This window comes from Notolepis coatsorum, assembly GCF_963971535.1.
Source record: "Notolepis coatsorum genome assembly, chromosome: 15".
In the NCBI taxonomy this organism is placed as follows: domain Eukaryota; kingdom Metazoa; phylum Chordata; class Actinopteri; order Aulopiformes; family Paralepididae; genus Notolepis; species Notolepis coatsorum.
In genome coordinates this window covers 68,317,868-68,336,851 of record NC_140179.1, presented here as the reverse complement: position 1 = coordinate 68,336,851, position 18,984 = coordinate 68,317,868, and the positions used below count along the sequence as shown (strand labels likewise).

At 44.5% G+C, this 18,984-nt stretch overlaps 1 protein-coding gene across 1 annotated transcript in view; it reads right to left on the bottom strand.

The window, feature by feature from the left end:
* Nucleotides 1-18,984, bottom strand: part of kcnc2 (potassium voltage-gated channel, Shaw-related subfamily, member 2) — a gene marked incomplete at both ends in the record, with an annotated part of 184,148 nt that overhangs the window by 36,908 nt on the left and 128,256 nt on the right.

Sequence of the window (18,984 nt, the reverse complement as noted above, 5' to 3'; positions counted from 1 at the left end):
CATTTAACCATTGTGTGGTGTTGATTGAATTGATTGATTGAAAATGTTATTAACAGATTGCAGAATGGGTACAATACAGTACGGCTCAATACACACAATTGTTAACACTATGATCGCCGTGGACGAGTTTACACGTCATTCCTAGCCATGCTCATTCTGCCGAAGACGCCGTAACTCGTCTTTGATGTCAATATTTCAAAAATCTGTCATCGAAATCATATTTCCTTTCCGGAGCCCTGAGACACACTGCAAAGCTCCACTCAACTCTCTAGCGGTTCAAGAGCGCCATCTGGTGGCCGATCGGCAGATTGCCAGCCGGAAATTAACCTTTGAACCGGTAGTGCTCATCCATATGTGGTCCGGGCACTCGCTATCGTTAGAGAGACTCCGTATTGACACAGTGAACATCGATCGGTGCAAATAACTCGAAAAAACAACATGATTTGGACGTATATACTATTATACAACCTGGAAATGGATTGGGCATTTCTCCATCCCATAATAGAAAAAATTCTGTTCCACGCTCATCTGCCAGCGGCGCGAGGAAGCCACGGTAAGATTCAGCGTTATATTCTAACGTCTTCTATACTAACTGATCTGATATGACCCACACTAGATGAATCATCTAACGCTGCCCACGGAATTATAAACGATCCCCCGCCCATCCGGTCATCATCAGATGATGCGTAGAAACTTCTAGAACCACGTCCAGTTGAAATTTTTTATCTCGCACAGATTCCTACCAAACTGTATTTGATCATCAATATAATGCATTTAGGGCTATAAATCACGTTCTGAAGAAAGCTGCAGAAAACGATAAAAACATACTTATACTTTAGACCATATTTTAGTATGAATATGTGAATGAAAAAGTTTAACGTTGCTACACCCTGAACAATACATATAGGACATTGAATGGGCCATAATAATGGCAATTTAGCAATAGAATTTAAAAAGTTATAGCCCTGCAAAGAAGGGGAACTTCTCCATAGACAAATAGAGCTGGCGAGGGATGGTAAATTATGAATTTACCCCATGGCGATTAAAGTGTTAAAGGTGGTATAGATAACATTCAGCCACTAGATTTTGCAGTAGAGCACCAGCATTAAATGTATCCAATCAGGTGCATTCCAATAAACAATAAACTGAAACAATGTGGGGAAATGGGAAGTAGGGAGGGGATACATGTCTGCATCATGTAAACAACAACATTCATTTTGGACCCACAAAATGTTTTTGTATGATACATTCAATAATATTTTTTTTTATTCCGCACCTTTCTATCTATATCACATTTAAATTAGTTTTAATGTCTGCTTTATTTATTTAATTTATTTAAAATGATTGACGTGATGATTGATGAATCAATGATGATGTAATTGATCGATGATGCTGTACATGAGTCTAATCATGTATTTTCGAGAAAATATAAAGCTTGAATTAACTCAAAACCGGACGGAAGATGAATTTGCGTGTGATCTCGTGAGCCTCACATGGTTATTTGGTTTCATGGTGACCAATAAAAGAACACTTTTATATTATAATTATATGATATTATATTATAAATATGTTATATTACATTATAATTATAATTATATTATATCTTCTATTTTTCTATTCAGTTTTATAAACTTGTATTATTAAATTATTTTCTCTTTCTTGTACTTTGTATATTAACTGATGATTGTTGATGACTATTGATGATGATTACTCGATGACACTGTAATGCTGTGCTGCTCCTCAGTGTTGTGCTGCTCCTCTCAAAAGCCTTCGACACGGTCGATCACCACCTGCTTTTAAAAAAGCTGTCCGATATCGGCTTGGATATGGGTGCCTCTGCATGGTTTCGTGACTACCTATCTCTCCGATGTCAATGTATAAAATCATCACATGGCAATTCAGAATTCTTAACTGTTACAAAAGGCGTCCCACAGGGTTCGGTGTTGGGGCCTGTACTTTTTACTGTCTACATTAATGAGCTAGTCTCTTCACTAACCGGTTGCCAAGCCTATTTGTATGCAGATGACACTATTCTTTACTGTATTGCGGATAGCCCACTGGCTGCTACCGTCAACTTGCAGCTCGCTTTTAATTCATTGCAGGACACCCTTTCTCAGCTCAGGCTTGTCCTTAACTCGAAGAAAACTAAATTTATGATATTCTCAAGAGCTAGAAATGTGGACTTTACTAAACTTCTCATATCTACTATTGATGGCTCTTCTATAGAGTTACCGATTACAAATATCTTGGGCTATGGCTCGATGAGAAGCTCTCATTCAAAACTCATATTGACAGCCTCGCCTCCAAGCTTCGGCAGAAGGTTGGCTTTCTATTCCGAAACCGGTCTAGCTTCCCTTTGCTCAGTAGGAAGAGAGTTGTAGATGCGGTATTCTTGTCAGTATTGGACTATGGTGATGTTATCTATAGGCAAGCAATTGGACTCTGTATATCATTCCGCTATTAGATTTATCACTGGTGACAGTTATGATACTCACCACTGCATTCTTTATGAAAAGGTGGGCTGGTCCTCTCTTTCTCAGAGGCGCAGTTACCACTGGTACTTGTTCATCTTCAAAGCCATTAGTGGTAAACACCCTCCTTATTTCATCATTGCTGGATTGGAGTCTTGGTGCTTATCAGACCAGATCCAGATGGCTTACTCTTAGGGTTCCACAAGCGCGTTCGGATCTGGGCAAGACAGCATTTTTTATTGATGCCCCCAACACATGGAACACTCTTCAACAAACCCTAAAGTTAGAGGTCCTCCCATCTGCTTCTGCTTTTAAACATCTGGTGTTAAATCTCTGTTTGTCAAATTGCAATTGTTTTTAGTTTCTTCTATTCTTTTTTTTATATTTTCATTGTGTTGCTCTTGTGTGTGTAAACTCGTCGTCATTGTAAATGAGGGAAACCTCAATGTCCTTCGAGTAAAAAATAAAGGTTACAAACAAGTGTAAATTGTTTAGTCAAAACTGCTGAAGATTGAATGAATGAATAAAATGCAGAAAAGTGGCTTTTGTTTAATTTCTGACATGTTACACACGTGGCTCGTGGTATGAGGTTTTAGTATCGAGGGGGAAATCCTCCACATACAGATAGCCTGATAGCCTATATATTAAAATATATTTTGTTTTTAAGAATTTGTAAGAGATAGGCAAAAATAAGCATGTGCTTCATTCAGCCTATTCCTTGTTTTCGGTCGTTGATTTTGGATTTTGTGTGTGAGCTTGCCTTGAATATGTACATTTGTGATTTTATGATTTTTTTATTTCCACACAGGTGTGTTTGATTTTTCTGTAAACAAGACAGAAAAATAAACTTCATTCATTCATAGCTTATACCAGTATCAGTATTGGTGCTTCATAAAAAAAGGTTTAGCCCAAATCAAAATGTGCACTGTGAATATCATCCTCCTATTAAACCCAGTCATGGTACTGTGGAAAGATCCAACATCCCCTTGTCTGATCAAATCTCACACCCATAGGAGGGGCCAGGTGCCACAGTTCCCCCACCCCCCCTTGTATTATTGTAGTTTCTTCCCCAGAGCCATCACCACCCTAAACTATAACATGCACTAATAACTCACCTTCCCCCTCCTCCCACACCTCCTGATGTGCAATATCCACAGTGCATACCCACCCACTAACGTCTGACACTGTGATTGTTACATTTTGTGTATTGCTATTATGTATATTGTTGTTATTTTGTATATTGTACAGGACTGTAACATTGTCTTATTGTATAGCATTTAATGTCTCTGTATAGGATTTTATGTTTCTCTTTTATTACTTGTGATTTTATTACTGCACCTTAACACATTGGGTGCCACGCCCCTTCCGGGAAGTGCATCTGGCCTTGCCGTCCATTAACCCCATGTAAACGCTCACATTGTTTGTATAGCTAAACCTATATTTGATATTATAGCTATGGATCTAATAACACCGTCGATTGTCAGTGAGTTTTATCCGTACATTTCCGTTTTTATACCGTTTTGATGAATATAGTTTGGGTGATTCTTAGTAATCCCAGGAAAAAGATGGGATAATAGCGTTTTAGTGGAATCCACTTATCACGTTGCCATTTTTCGTCTGATTATCGAATCTTCCTGAAATCAATGCTAGATTATCGTTATTATCCTTCCTCATGCACCCATGAAATGGGGCTTGTAGCGGGGAGCTCGCCCCCCCCCCCCCCCGCCACCAACGGTACACAGCACAACACAGTCCCCACAGACAGCTTCGATGGCGGGAGAAAGAAATATCAGATCAACGCAAGATTTGATATATAGCGTCCTTACCTTGTCTCTGATGTAATGCAAAAAAAATAATACAATTATCTGATCGCCATTTGAAGTACTGGTCAGTGTACTTAAGTAAGTCCGTGCCACGTTATTCGGCATCAGTGTTGGGCAAGTTACTTTTAAAAAGTAACTAGTTACAGTTACTAGTTACTTCTTCCAAAAAGTAACTAAATTACTTACTCAGTTACAAATTATAAAAGTAACTAGTTACTTCAGAAAGTAACTATTGCGTTACTTTCAATATATATTTCTTTTACATAAACAACATACACAAATCTAAACTATTTTAATGTTGCTGTGGGACAAAGTGAGACTAGCCTCCAATCAAATGCCATGTATGTAGATATTATAATTACTATGTTTATATAGTGGATCATACAAATACAATAGATGTTTTGGAACTTTTGATATGTATTGCCCCTCAACAGGCCACAACTGGGCAACATTAAATTATGCTTGTTAAGCACTATACCAAAAATAAATAACAAATATATACTGATTGATTGAACATTTTAATTAACAGATTGCAGAATGGGTACAGCACTACGGCTCAATACACACAATTGTTAAGGGGATGCAGATCAGAGAAAGACTTTCGTCTTGTTTACATCAGGGTCCCCCATTTTCAATTCATGACATACACAACATACAGATAGAAGAATCTAATCGAATCATTCTAAACCAATCTAATCATGACATTTAAGACATGCATGACATACAGATATATATCTCTGTGCACCAGACTGTGCTATTAAACCAGGAAGTGCAGCACTATGTTGAGCCCATATCTATGGTTGAGCCTGTCAGCAGTAGAGCCACTACTGCCCTGCGCTGCAACACAAGAGTGAACCGTGGTCTCACGCTGACGGCTCGCTTATTATGTTGTTCCGTTGGATTCGTTTTAGATTATTTGGGCTCAAAGTCAAACCGTACACTACACAGACCAGCGGTCTCCGCTGACTGAATCGCTTGTGTTGTGGCTCAGACTCTGGATGCGTTAGACCCGCCCACCTCTACCTTTGATTGGCTTACCATGACATTTTACTCAGCCTCAGCCAATCGTCACTCGTCAGCATGTATCCGCTTGACTCGCGCACTGCCCAATAAACATGGAAGAACATTATTGCCTCTCAGCGCAGATATCTGTCTGATGAAAGAAACAGGTTCATTCATAGTAACGCGGCGGATTTATTTGCAGTAACGGTAATGGCATTATTGAGATTGGAAGAGTACTCGTTACTGAAAAAACTAACGCCGTTAGTAACGCTGTTACTTATAGCGCCGTTATTGCCATCACTGTTCGGCATTGCATATGAACGAGGGGGGGGGCAGCCTCGTAGATGTATGATGTATCCGGGTGACAGAAAACGTAGTTCTATGTTAACGGCACCCAAAGGGTTAAGCTTGAGTCCCAAATCTCGTTCTATGCAAATATAATGACAATAAAGTACAATCTAATCTAATCTAATCTAATCTAATCGAATGTATCCCAGGTGGTCACAACGGCTAAGCTTTCCGACCTCTCTTACTTGTGCTTGAATCACGTGTCTTACTAATAAATGTACATGGATCACAAAGACCTGTCCCCGCGCGTAATCAGTGGCCTGTCTGGCACACAGTGAGCATCTCCATTGTCTTTAGAACCTGGCCAGACCTAGCTGGACCCTGGCTGAGAGACAGACACCTTTCACAACCTGGCCAGACCTGGCTGGACCCTGGCTGAGAGACAGACACCTTTCACAACCTGGCCAAACCTGGCTGAGAGACAGACACCTTTCACAACCTGGCCAAACCTGGCTGAGAGACAGACACCTTTCACAACCTGGCCAGACCTGGCTGGACCCTGCCAGGGCCGGACTGGGGAAATAATTCATACCGGGAGATATAGCGCGAAATATAGCGGGGGGTCTGGGGGTACCCCACCCGAAAGATTTTAGTTACAAAGACTTAATTTCCTGCATTCTGGTGAATTTTAGTGCATGTGAATCACAAACTAATGAGCCAACAATTGCTTAGTACAATGTACTGTTATGAACCTCAAATAAAACTGTTGTGGCACTAGCAATGGTACTCTCTCCACCTTCAAAAAGAAAAAAGCAAGAGCACAACATATTTTTCTATTTACTATTATAATACAGTTAACCACTCTCTCCACCTATTCAAACAAGTCAAGAGCACAATACCATATTCACTTTACTGATGCACTACCCATCAACAGTTAAAATAGCCCTTTACACAAACATTAAATAACAGACCTTTCATTACAATACTATAATAACAGTAGCCACTGCCAGAATAGTGACACATGTATCACGTGTGGTGAGCACACGCATGCATGCACAACGAAGACAGAAGATTGCGTTGTCTCAATCATTTTAACTATAAAATTAGCTCAAAGTATGAGCTCACTGACTGAAATTTCCAACAAAAAGCATCAATTGTCAAATAATATTGATCACATTAACTAGACTAGATGTTTTTGAGGAAATTAGAAAGGGAACAACAACTTAACCCTTGTGTCTGATCAGATTCTTATTTGTTTGATAACTTTGCAGTGATTATGTTTGTAGCCAATGTGGCAAAGGTGTGTAATCTTTGAATTATCTTGGAATTATTTTGACTCTCTCTTTCATAAATTGTTTATTCAACTTCAGCCCCAATCATAACCACCACATATTGTTTTTTGTAATGTCAGATTTAACAACTCCTTTTGGGAGTGTGCCATCTGCCATTCCATTCGCCGCCTCCACTGTCAATCAGTTGTGTTGTGAAGGGCCAGATTAAAGCTGAGAATCTACATTTATTGTTTTATATACATTGTATATTATTTATATATACACGTTATATCCCTTTAAGCCTGCGTGTAAATCATAGTAATATTCACTTTCCTTATGGATAATGCCCCCTGACGGCGGCGCCAGGCAGTCTCGCACTCAGACAGGTGCAAGGGGCGAGTTTGGGGCAAGTCAGGACATGCCCTTGGCAGTGTATTGATTCCGGGCAAGTGGTTAGGTTTGGAACTAGAAAGCCACTTAAGTATATATATCGGCGCAGGTGCGCATAGCAGCAGTGTGACAAGTTCGGTAACAGTGAAGTGAGCAGCAGTGCGTCTAACAGAGCGTTGAGAACATGTGCGAATGGAATAGTAAAGTGTCAGAGTTTAATGCAGTAACGTCAAGTTTGACCTAGTTTAATGTGAAGTAAATAGTCGTTCATTTATTGTATATCGTGCAACCACAGTTCGTTCGTGTGTAGCATTGGACATGTGCACAGGAGAACCAGCGTCGGCGATTGCAGAACCATTACTGGTTGGATTATATTGATTTGGAACGTGTTACCCGGAGAAGAGCCTCGTTGATTTCCACTATCGTGTGGGATTTAACCTCGTGAGGATTACACTCGGGCTGGCCTCATGGACAGAGGCTGGCTAGCTATCATCGTCTGCTATCGAGCATTTGGATTACAGTTATTGCTTTGCTGCTGATCGTTGGATGTACAAGGACTGACTTCTGGACGTGGAGTCCCTTTATTCTTCATTGAATCAGACTGAGTATCCGAACATTCCTCTACCCTCTAGGCCTTAAAACCCCGGAGGGAACCCAGTGTCTCCAGGCGGTACCAGCGTTGCCTTCTATAATTGCTATTATACGACAGGTGGCATCAATTTAGACCCATCGTAGGAATCTTGCTATTCCCAGTTACTCATGCTACTGACTGACTTTATGCATATTCTTCGCCATACAAGCGCGACCCTAATTCTCATTCTGTAACCTAATGTTGCATAATAATAAAATACCCTCAAATACTATTTCTTTGTCAATGCCGTGTTCTTATGAGTGTTCACCATCTATATTTGATGTACTGTCTGGCCAGTAATTAAAGTACATACCTAGCAGTGGTTTAATCTATCACAATCTTTAATACAGTCAGGGTTTTGTAACCCCTCAGTTACAAGTTGTATCGCCTGGTCCCGCCTCCACCAATCACAAGCGGCAGCACGGCTCCATTGTGTGTGTGTGTGTCCGCGTGAGGGAGAGAGAGTCAGATAGTTCTCCAACTCTGTCGCAGACAGTGAAATCCTGGTTGTTCCCCACCCACCTGGTTATCTAAAAACTATCGCGCCGCGCCACCGCCACAACTAGAAACAATGGCCTGGCAAAAATATAATATAATATTTATTTTTTATATATATATATATATATTTTTTTTATCTGTGCAGGCCAGGCCACCGGGAAAACTCCCAGTGCTCCCGATGGCCAGTCCGGGCCTGACCCTGGCTGAGACACAGACACCTTTCACAACCTGACCAGACCTGGCTGGACCCTGGCTGAGACACAGACACCTTTCACAACCTGGCTGGACCTGGCTGAGACAGACACCTTTCACAACCTGGCCAGACCTGGCTGGACCCTGGCTGAGACACAGACACCTTTCACAACCTGGCCAGACCTGGCTGGACCCTGGCTGAGCGACAGACACCTTTCACAACCTGGCCAGACCTGGCTGGACCCTGGCTGAGAGACAGACACCTTTCACAACCTGGCCAGACCTGGCTGGACCCTGGCTGAGACAGACACCTTTCACAACCTGGCCAGACCTGGCTGGACCCTGGCTGAGAGACAGACACCTTTCACAACCTGGCCAGACCTGGCTGGACCTGGCTGAGACAGACACCTTTCACAACCTGGCCAGACCTGGCTGGACCCTGGCTGAGACACAGACACCTTTCACAACCTGGCCAGACCTGGCTGGACCCTGGCTGAGCGACAGACACCTTTCACAACCTGGCCAGACCTGGCTGGGACTGTTGTATCCTCACGGTTTAGCTTGTGTATCACAGTTGCTGGTGTGAATTTGAAGAAATTATGAATTTTACAAGTAACACAAACACAAACAGGAGACACAAACCCAACCACACCATACCTTACTAGACCATGGCTAAGACCCAGCCAGGCTGAGCATAGCTAATGGAGACAAGGCACTAGATACTAGTATTAGAACGACACCTGTATTCCCACCTGTGTCATAGCTGCTGGAGCATTTCAGTAATTTACAAACATCCATGACTCCCAGAGAAGTAGTAGGATGCACTTAGTGTAGCACCCCCTACCCGCCACCCCTACCCCCCCCCCCCCCCCCCCCCCCACCCACCTCACACACTCTTCTCCTCTGCCCACTGAGCTTTTAAGGGAGTCGTTTCACACCCCGTCTTGTTTTGGATCGCATGACTCACACACACACACACACACACACACACACACACACACACACACACACACACACACACACACACACACACACACACACACACACACACACACACACACACACACACACACACACACACACACACACACACACACACACACACACACACACACACACACACACACACACACACACACACACACACACACACACACACACACACACACACACACACACACACACACACACACACACAGTCTGGAAATATCACTGCCACTATTTGGGTCAACCTAGCTTCTTCCGAGCCTGTATCCGTGCCGTCCCTGGGTTTAGCATGTATGGGGCCCACTCTATTCATTATACATGGTCGCTCTTGTCTTTTCTCATTCATTACCTCCTCTTATCTGAGCCACACGGCAACTTTCAGAAACGCTTCCTGGGGTTTGAGAGCAACACAGAGATGGCAGAGCTTCTTCAACGCTCCGCAGGGATAAAAGTCATTAGAAGAGTTAGGTAACTTAGAGGAACTCACGACTCAATAATGAATGTCTGAGATTTCATGAATATCCAAGATCCCCCCCGTCACAGTGCGTCGAAGGTGAACATTTTAATTAGCGTTGTACATTTCGGAGCCAGGCTCGGGAGAAACACGTGATTCCATTATTTCCATTGTTTTTAGAGGGAAAAGGGAATGTGCTACATTTCCCAATCCACCTGGCGACGTACAGGAAGTGTTATTATCAGTCGCTTTCTGGTTCAGAGGTTCACAAGACGAGGTCAAGACGGAACAACAAGGCCTCTTCTGTCGTCCCCCCCCCCCCCCCCCCGAAAAAGCAAACCCACTCCTTTGTCTCATGGTACAGTATGTGCCGTGTGCACACAACAAGTACCTGTACCCTGGAATACATTCAGCATCAAAAGCAATAACATCGCTAATGCACTATTACGTTCAATCTGTGATTCTATTCTCTATGCGCGTGGCTTACAGTATATTCAATGTTTCCTTCAATAACCACTTTTTTTTTCTTCATAAAACCCTTTTTATATTTAGTAAACAACTTGTGTACACAACCCTTTCACTGCCACACTACAGAAGGTAACCGTCTGTAGTGTGATAGTAAAGGGTTAACCTTCTGTAGGCTGGCAGTGAAAGGGTTAACCCTTTGTCGTGTGGCAGTGGAAGGGTTTAACCTTCTGTATTGTCCCAGTGAAAGGGTTAACCGTTTGGTAGTGTGGCAGTGAAAGGGTTAAAAAACAATGGCCAGAACCACATTCTCTCTTTCTTTCTCCCACGGTGTACAGGACTCCCGCCGTCTGCTATGCAAATTGTGGTCACTCACTTACTCACTGGGTCACAGATGATCTGGCAGGGACAATTTGTTGGACACATACACAGGTACAGTATAGCACCATGGGTCTGCACAGTTCCGCGTTCTCTTTCTCTTTCTCCTCTCTCTCTCTCTCTCTCTCTCTCTCTCTCTCTCTCTCTCTCTCTCTCTCTCTCTCTCTCTCTCTCCCTCTCTCGCTCTCTCGCTCTCTCACTCTCTCTCGCTCTCTCTCCTTGCTCTCTCTCCTCTCTCTCCTCGCTCTCTCCTCTCTCGCTCTCTCGCTCTCTCTCTCTCTCTCTCTCTCTCTCTCTCTCTCTCTCTCTCTCTCTCTCTCTCTCTCTCTCTCTCTCTCTCTCTCCCCTTCTCACGCTCTCTCGCTATCCTGTGAGTAATAATGACACACCACCTCGTGCTGAGGCGTGATTGGCTTGCATCCACAGAGCATCAACAGGTCTAGGTCATATCACCCCCCCCCCCCCCCCACATCAACCTGTAGACCTATATCACCCCCCCCCCCCACCCCCCACCCCCCACATCGGCCTGTAACAAATCTCGTCACATAACAGAGCCGGATGCCACATGTAAACACAACACGCACAGTAACATGTGGGTGGACACAGTCACTCATGGGCATTATACAACGGCATGCAAATTTCTCGATTCTGATTGGCTGAAACAGTCATTTTACACGTCTTTATTGGCAACAATCCACGCTGCTGGCCCAGGACCCGCCCACAACCGACCCACATCACATCACTCCGCCGGATCACAAGAAGGTGGCCAATAATATTTACAAATGGATATGTTAATGGCGACTAAACGACTAAATATGAAGCGATTCTGTCAAGGGGAATGTGTTAGCCCTTTAAACAATGTTGGATGATGTAATTGATGGGTCTTGAGGCAATCTAGAACAAAAGAAAAATCGCGGTTTGATTGATAGATTAATTGATTGATTTAAATTTCTACTTCCTTCTTGCTACTGACTGCAGCGTTCTCTCTCACTGTACCCTCTCTATTGTACCCATTCTGCATCTGGTAATAAAATTTTCAATCAATCATTCCAATAATACACAGTTGGATGTGTTAGTTGGTTGGATGCACTTCAAGCTGCTTCCACATGAGGCAACTTCTCTCAATCATTCCAATAATACACAGTTGGATGTGTTAGTTTGGTTGGATGCACTTCAAGCTGCTTCCACATGGAGTTGTGGGAACTACTTTTTCTGGCGGATGGCTTTTTCAATAAATCTTCGATTAATGTGTGTTGATTGTATAGAAATAAGGTTGGATGAATCTGGCAGTTGTATAAAAGCTTTACAACCACGTGCAGTCGTGATTTGTGACCAATAAACCATGCCTAGGGGGGTCTAACGACCCTCGGCTGCGCCTCGGGCCTAACAACCACCCCTAGGCATGGTTTATTGGTCACAAACCACTCCTGCGTGTGATGTAATGCTTAAATACATGGGCATACCCATGTGCATGCATACACAAACATACACGTGCATGCAAATGGACATACACACACACGCACACGCACACACGCACACACACACACACACACACACACACACACACACACACACACACACACACACACACACACACCGCACGCACACACACACATTAAAACGCGAAGGTGTTCCCTCTACCATGTGATTTCATTAGGTACATGCTTCTTGCCATGCAGACTCTGCCCTGCATGCTAAATACCACCGTGCTTGTCTGAGAACATGCCTCCATAAATCCCACTCTGAGTTGAGCGCATGGTGTTTTTCGTACCACAAGGCTGCATCTCGGATACCAATGGGTACATCATTTAGGCCGCGGAGCTCTCCCCATTTTGAAATTATTGTTTGTCCTCTATGGAGATAGGATCCAATCAGTGCCCCCCCCCCCCCCCCCCCCCCATCAGCCAGCCCAAACATTAGATGGGAACTGATTGCCGTCAGGCTACACAGTGGGGGCAGTCCTATACGGAAGACAAATCACATCACTCTCCGCAGGCGTCGCCGCTGCCTCGAGCCCTGCATGGGCGCGGATCATGTCGTAGAGACATGAGGGACATGCCAGACGAAACAATTCAATCAGGCGATCCCCCGGCAGAGAGCGCTCGCCGGGATCCAGAACACTGACACCGGAGCTGTGCAGCGGTCTGTAGGTTGTGAACAGAATCCGATACGCCATGATGGCTCGCACTGTGCGAGGGAGCTGGTTGCGGAGTAAAAAGCATGGTGAGCAGCCGACTGTGAGCTGTGATTGAAGAATGGGTGTTCTGGGTTAATGATGTAAAAAAAAATAATATTTGAATTCAAATAAAAACTAATTTATTTGTAAGGCCCAACAACACACGTTAATGTCCCCATGGGCGGGACACGTCTTCTTTAAACAAGTCAAGAAGAAACATCACAATAAATCAAGAACAAAACAAAAACACCATAAAGTCCAAAATAATTTTTATAAATGAATGCAAACACTCCCAGACATACCCCACGCGAAGGTAAGGAAAAACTCACTAAAACATAGCAATAGGAAAAAATGCACCGCAGGCAATGTGGAGGAGAGAAACCTTAGAATGGCTGTTCAAGGGGGGATCTCCCTTCTTAGAAGTCGCTGATAGTAGTGTTGCAATAAAACAGGCGAGACAGTTGGTAAGCATGCACTCATACGTGTAATGAAACACAGATAAGTGCATGCAATAGCAACTGAACAATTCAGCATCAGTTTATGTTGATATTACAGTACGAGGGCTTTGTTTATCACGCGAGTATCATCCACATAATTTAATTGCGTTTGGAGTTGAAATTATTACGTGCAAAATGATGTTGACCATCGACCTCCCTCTGAGAGCAAAAAAAATAATAAAACATCCATTTTGGCCGCATGCGTTTCCTCCACACACCCCCTCCATATTCTGGCACCCACAGTATGTGGCCAAACCTTGGCCTCCTGTCACTGGAAAATCCCCCCCTCGCCCTTCTTCGGGCAACCCACCACTGACGCGCATCTCAGAAACCGCCCCGCTGGTTAGGCCAATCAGAGAGCTTGTATCCACCGACCTCCTCTGGACTGCCACCATCTGTTGGGACTCCATGCATGCAAGGCTCCGTGCCGGTATCCGAGATGACGACCCCCCCTTGCATTGGCTTGGCCCCGTGCCCCAGCAAAGCCCCTTCTAGTGCTAAGCATCTGTGTCATCATCATACGTGGGGAGCTTCGTGGAGGGATGTCCAGTACACAGGCTCACACTCTGACACCTGTGGGTTTTCATTTGTGGGTTTAGTAAGTCAGAGCAGCTTGCATGTCGACACCCTGGTGATAATGAACTTCAGGTCAGGATGTGGCGAACAAATATTATAGCGAGAATACACGTCCACACATTACGGAGGCATTCAGTGCAACAGTGTGGACTGTATACAAAGAATCATTATGTGAATAATACACATGACTAACTTAAAGTATAACAATATAGGTGTGCAACTGTGCACAGGCATATACATAAGGACGCAATAGGATGGAATAGCCTTTTACTTTTTAAGAGCCATGTTCACACGCACGCACGCACGCACGCACGCACGCACGCACGCACGCACGCACGCACGCACGCACGCACGCACGCACGCACGCACGCACACACACACACACACACACACACACACACACACACACACACACACACACACACACACACACACACACACACACACACACACACACACACACACACACACACACACACACACACACACACACACACACACACACACACACACACACACACACACACACACACACACACACAGACAGACAGACAGACGGGGATATCTGCTTTTCGTTGCTCAGTGTCTGTAATTTACTGATGCTGTGTATCTTCACAGCCCCCCCTCTCCCCCCTCCCTCCTTTCCTCCCTCCCTCTCCCCCTCCCTCCTTCCCTCCCTCTGCCCCCTCCCTCCCAGTATTATTGACAACACACCAGGAAGGGACACTGATCACCTCCTTAATGACAGCTCTCTCTCTCTCTCTCTCTCTCTCTCTCTATCTCTCTCTCTCTCTCTCTCTCTCTCTCTCTCTCTCTCTCTCTCTCTCTCTTCACAAGTTCTGTTAAGTCTAAGAAAGAGAGGCGTCGTAAACAACCAGCGGTAATGGCTTGTAATCGCACAGAAAAACTTTGTTCATATTGTGCTACATACTGTGAGGGAAATGTTACCTATGTCCATCTGTGTTAAATCTCTGTACAGCGTTTGACTAGTTAATATGATCAACTAGCTACAGCTCAGACAATAGGACGACAGTCTGACAGTGTCTCTTTAACAACGACCAAGGTTAGGAGATGGCATTTGGCCTATTTCTTCAGTTCTAGTGTGAAGACATAACACCGCCATAGAGCCAATCTTTGTTATGATTGTCTCACTAGGGCAATTATTTGTTTACCTTTCTTGTCATATCTGGTCATGTAAATTCTGTATTTAATGTTGTCTCTGATTATAAACTGTCACTTTTCTATGGCTATGGCCATATTTTTATACAACCTGACTCGATATGAATTCCTACAGCTTACTGTCATGGTTCATTTGTTATTCCACAACAATACTCTAACATGTTCTCTTTTTATTTATTTATTTTTTACTAATACTTAATCACTCCGGGACGGTTCTGTTTTCAACAAAGCCCTGCTTCATATTCATACCATTCTGCACAGTTACACCGGGGAGACGCCCAGTTTGAGCACCGTTTTCTCACCACAGAGCGACTCCCCCGCTGGTACGCAGGGTGGCTCTTCATGGTACCTTTGTCGTATCATAAATAAGCAGCTGTTCTAGTGAGAAATAAGCATGTGCTTATTTTTTCTGTTGTTGATTTTGGATTTTGTGTGTGAGCTTGCCTTGAATATGTACATTTGTGATATTTTTTCTTTTTCTTTTCCTTTTGTAAGTCCACACAGGTGTGTTTGATTTGTCTGTAAACAAGACAGAAAAATAAACTTCATTCATTCATTCATTCAGAAGCTCACATGTGAGATAATGATTTTGTCACAATGGCTATATAGCGGCATGTGAAAAGCGTGGGGTTCTAGAATCCTAAAATGGATTTCTGGGAAAACATTACAAAACACCTGAAAGGGTTTGAATAGGGATGAGGAACCTTTGGAAAGCATTTTTTTAAAGAGCGTATGTCATTAGTGACACCCTCACGTCCGCTAACCATTAAGTCTGTCGGAAATGAACGGCGTGCGCTGAGAAATAGTCGTGACGTCTTATTAGCGAGTCTTTCCACCTCGGCTACAGCTCCCTGTTCCAGAATTAATTAGTACTGTAGTTAAATAAACACGCAGTGTAGTTACTTGAGAGGCTCATTTTAATGACTGTTATAGTGCACTGTGCATACATAATTAAGCCGCCAAATAATTGATTTTCATCTCAGCCGTATTTCTACGGAGACAAGGCTGGATGTTTTCTTTTCCTTTTTTTTATAAACCAGTTCTAAAATAAAATGCCTGGGACGACAGCGACGGGAAGAGAGAGAGAGAGAGAGAGAGAGAGAGAGAGAGAGAGAGAGAGAGAGAGAGAGAGAGAGAGAGAGAGAGAGAGAGAGAGAGGAAATATGAGGAGACAACTAGATGAATTGTCGTACTGTACATTACAATGAGGTCCCCAAACAAAAGGGTTCTTGTCACACTGAAGGCTGCACTTCTTCCTTGATCAACCGGCGCCATGGTAACGGCAGCACCTTCTTTTTTTTTCTGACAGCTCACGATGATGAATCGCAAGTGTGAAAGGAGAGAGAGAGAGAGAGAGCGAGAGAGAGAGAGAGCGAGAGAGAGAGAGAGCGAGAGAGAGAGAGAGAGAGAGAGAGAGAGAGAGAGAGAGAGAGAGAGAGAGAGAGAGAGAGAGAGAGAGAGAGAGGTGGGGGTAATGGAGGGGGAAATTATGGTTGTTACTTGGCAAGGAAATGAAGAGGGTTTCCCCCCTGCTCTTCTCCCATCCCCTACTGAACATGCATAAAAAGGGAGATCTTTGTGTAGACAGATGGCAAAACAATAGCGACAAAATGGATGGGTTTCAATTATTTGTTTGTTTTTGCCGCTAATTGAGCGCTGAATCAACAAATTGCCGGAGATTGCGCGTGGACTTCAACGAGCTTCTTTGAATAACATAATGGGTTCAATTAATCCCAACCCATAGTCCTGTCACGGTGAGAGGGAAAGGCACCTTTTACGCATGGCAGGAGGATTTGCTATTTGCTCTCTTGTTTCCATCTCTTCCTCTCCTCTCTCTGTTTCCATCTCTTCCTCTCCTCTCTCTGTTTCCATCTCTTCCTCTCCTCTCTCTGTTTCCACCTCTTCCTCTCCCCTCTCTCTGTTTCCATCTCTTCCTCTCCCCTCTCTCTGTTTCCATCTCTTCCTCTCCCCTCTCTCTGTTTCCATCTCTTCCTCTCCCCTCTCTGTTTCCATCTCTTCCTCTCCTCTCTCTGTTTCCATCTCTTCCTCTCCCCTCTCTCTGTTTCCATCTCTTCCTCTCCTCTCTCTGTTTCCACCTCTTCCTCTCCCCTCTCTCTGTTTCCATCTCTTCCTCTCATCTCTCTGTTTCCATCTCTTCCTCTCCCCTCTCTCTGTTTCCATCTCTGTTTCCACCTCTTCCTCTCCCCTCTCTCTGCTTCCATCCCTTCCTCTCCTCTATCTCTGTTTCCATCTCTTCCGCTCCTCTATCTTTGTTTCCATCTCTTCCGCTCCTCTCTCTTTGTTTCCATCTCTTCCTCTCCTCTCTCTCGCCATTACTCTCTCTTTCTGTTTCCTTCTCTTCCTCTCCTCCCTCCCACCATCACTCTCTCTTTCTGTTTCCATCTCTTCCTCTCCTCCCTCCCACCATCACTCTCTCTTTCTGTTTCCATCTCTTCCTCTCCTCTCTCTCGCCATCACTCTCTCTTTCTGTTTCCATCTCTTCCTCTCCTCTCTCTCGCCATCACTCTCTCTTTCTGTTTCCATCTCTTCCTCTCTCTCGCCATCACTCTCTCTTTCTGTTTCCATCTCTTCATCTCCTCTCTCTCGCCATCACTCTCTCTTTCTGTTTCTATCTCTTCCTCTCATCTCTCTTGCCTTCGCCCCCCCCCCCATCTCTCTCTGTCAGTATGTCTCCCAGCTCATGCTCACACACACACACACACACACACACACACACACACACACACACACACACACACACACACACACACACACACACACACACACACACACACACACACACACACACACACACACACACACACACACACACACACACACACACACACACACACACACACACACACACACACACACACACACACACACACACACACACACACACACACACACACACACACACACACACACACACACACACACACACACACACACACACACACACACACACACACACACACACACACACACACACACACACACACACACACACACACACACACACACACACACACACACACACACACACACACACACACACACACACACACACACACACACACACACAGACACACTCTCTCCCCCGTCCTCATTATACAGGCTTGCTGTGACATGACAGCTGACTCACTTGGGGATTCCTTCTAAAGCCGTAGCTTTTTGGCAAACAGCCAGATGCCGGGTGTAAAAATAGCCTATAAAAATGGCCAGGCGAGGGGCGGCCGGGTAGCGCAGCAGACTAAGCGGCTGTCTACCACCGCAGAGACAGTGGGATCGAATCCAGCTGTGGTACCTCCGGCTTGGTCGGCCGTCCATACTGACACAAATGGCAGTGTCAGCGGGTGGGAAACCTGGCGAGGGGGGTCCTGGTCGTTGTAAACAGCGACTCCTACAGTTCGGTCGGGGCGCCTGCACGCACAGCGAAGGAAGGATCTGGGGGAGGTAGTGTGACCCTTCCACACGTTACACTCCCCAAGTGAGAGTCCGCGCTGCCAGGTGAAAAGAAGTGGTGGGCTGGCTACACATGTGTCGGAGGAAGCATGTGATAGTCTCCGGCCCGCCCTCCCAGACCGACGGTAGGGGGTAGAGTGCGCAACGACCAGGAAGGGGATTGGGAATTGGCATAAAAAGGAGGGGAAAAAAGATAATAATTTTTTTTTTAAATGGCCAGGCGTTCTGATTTGAATAA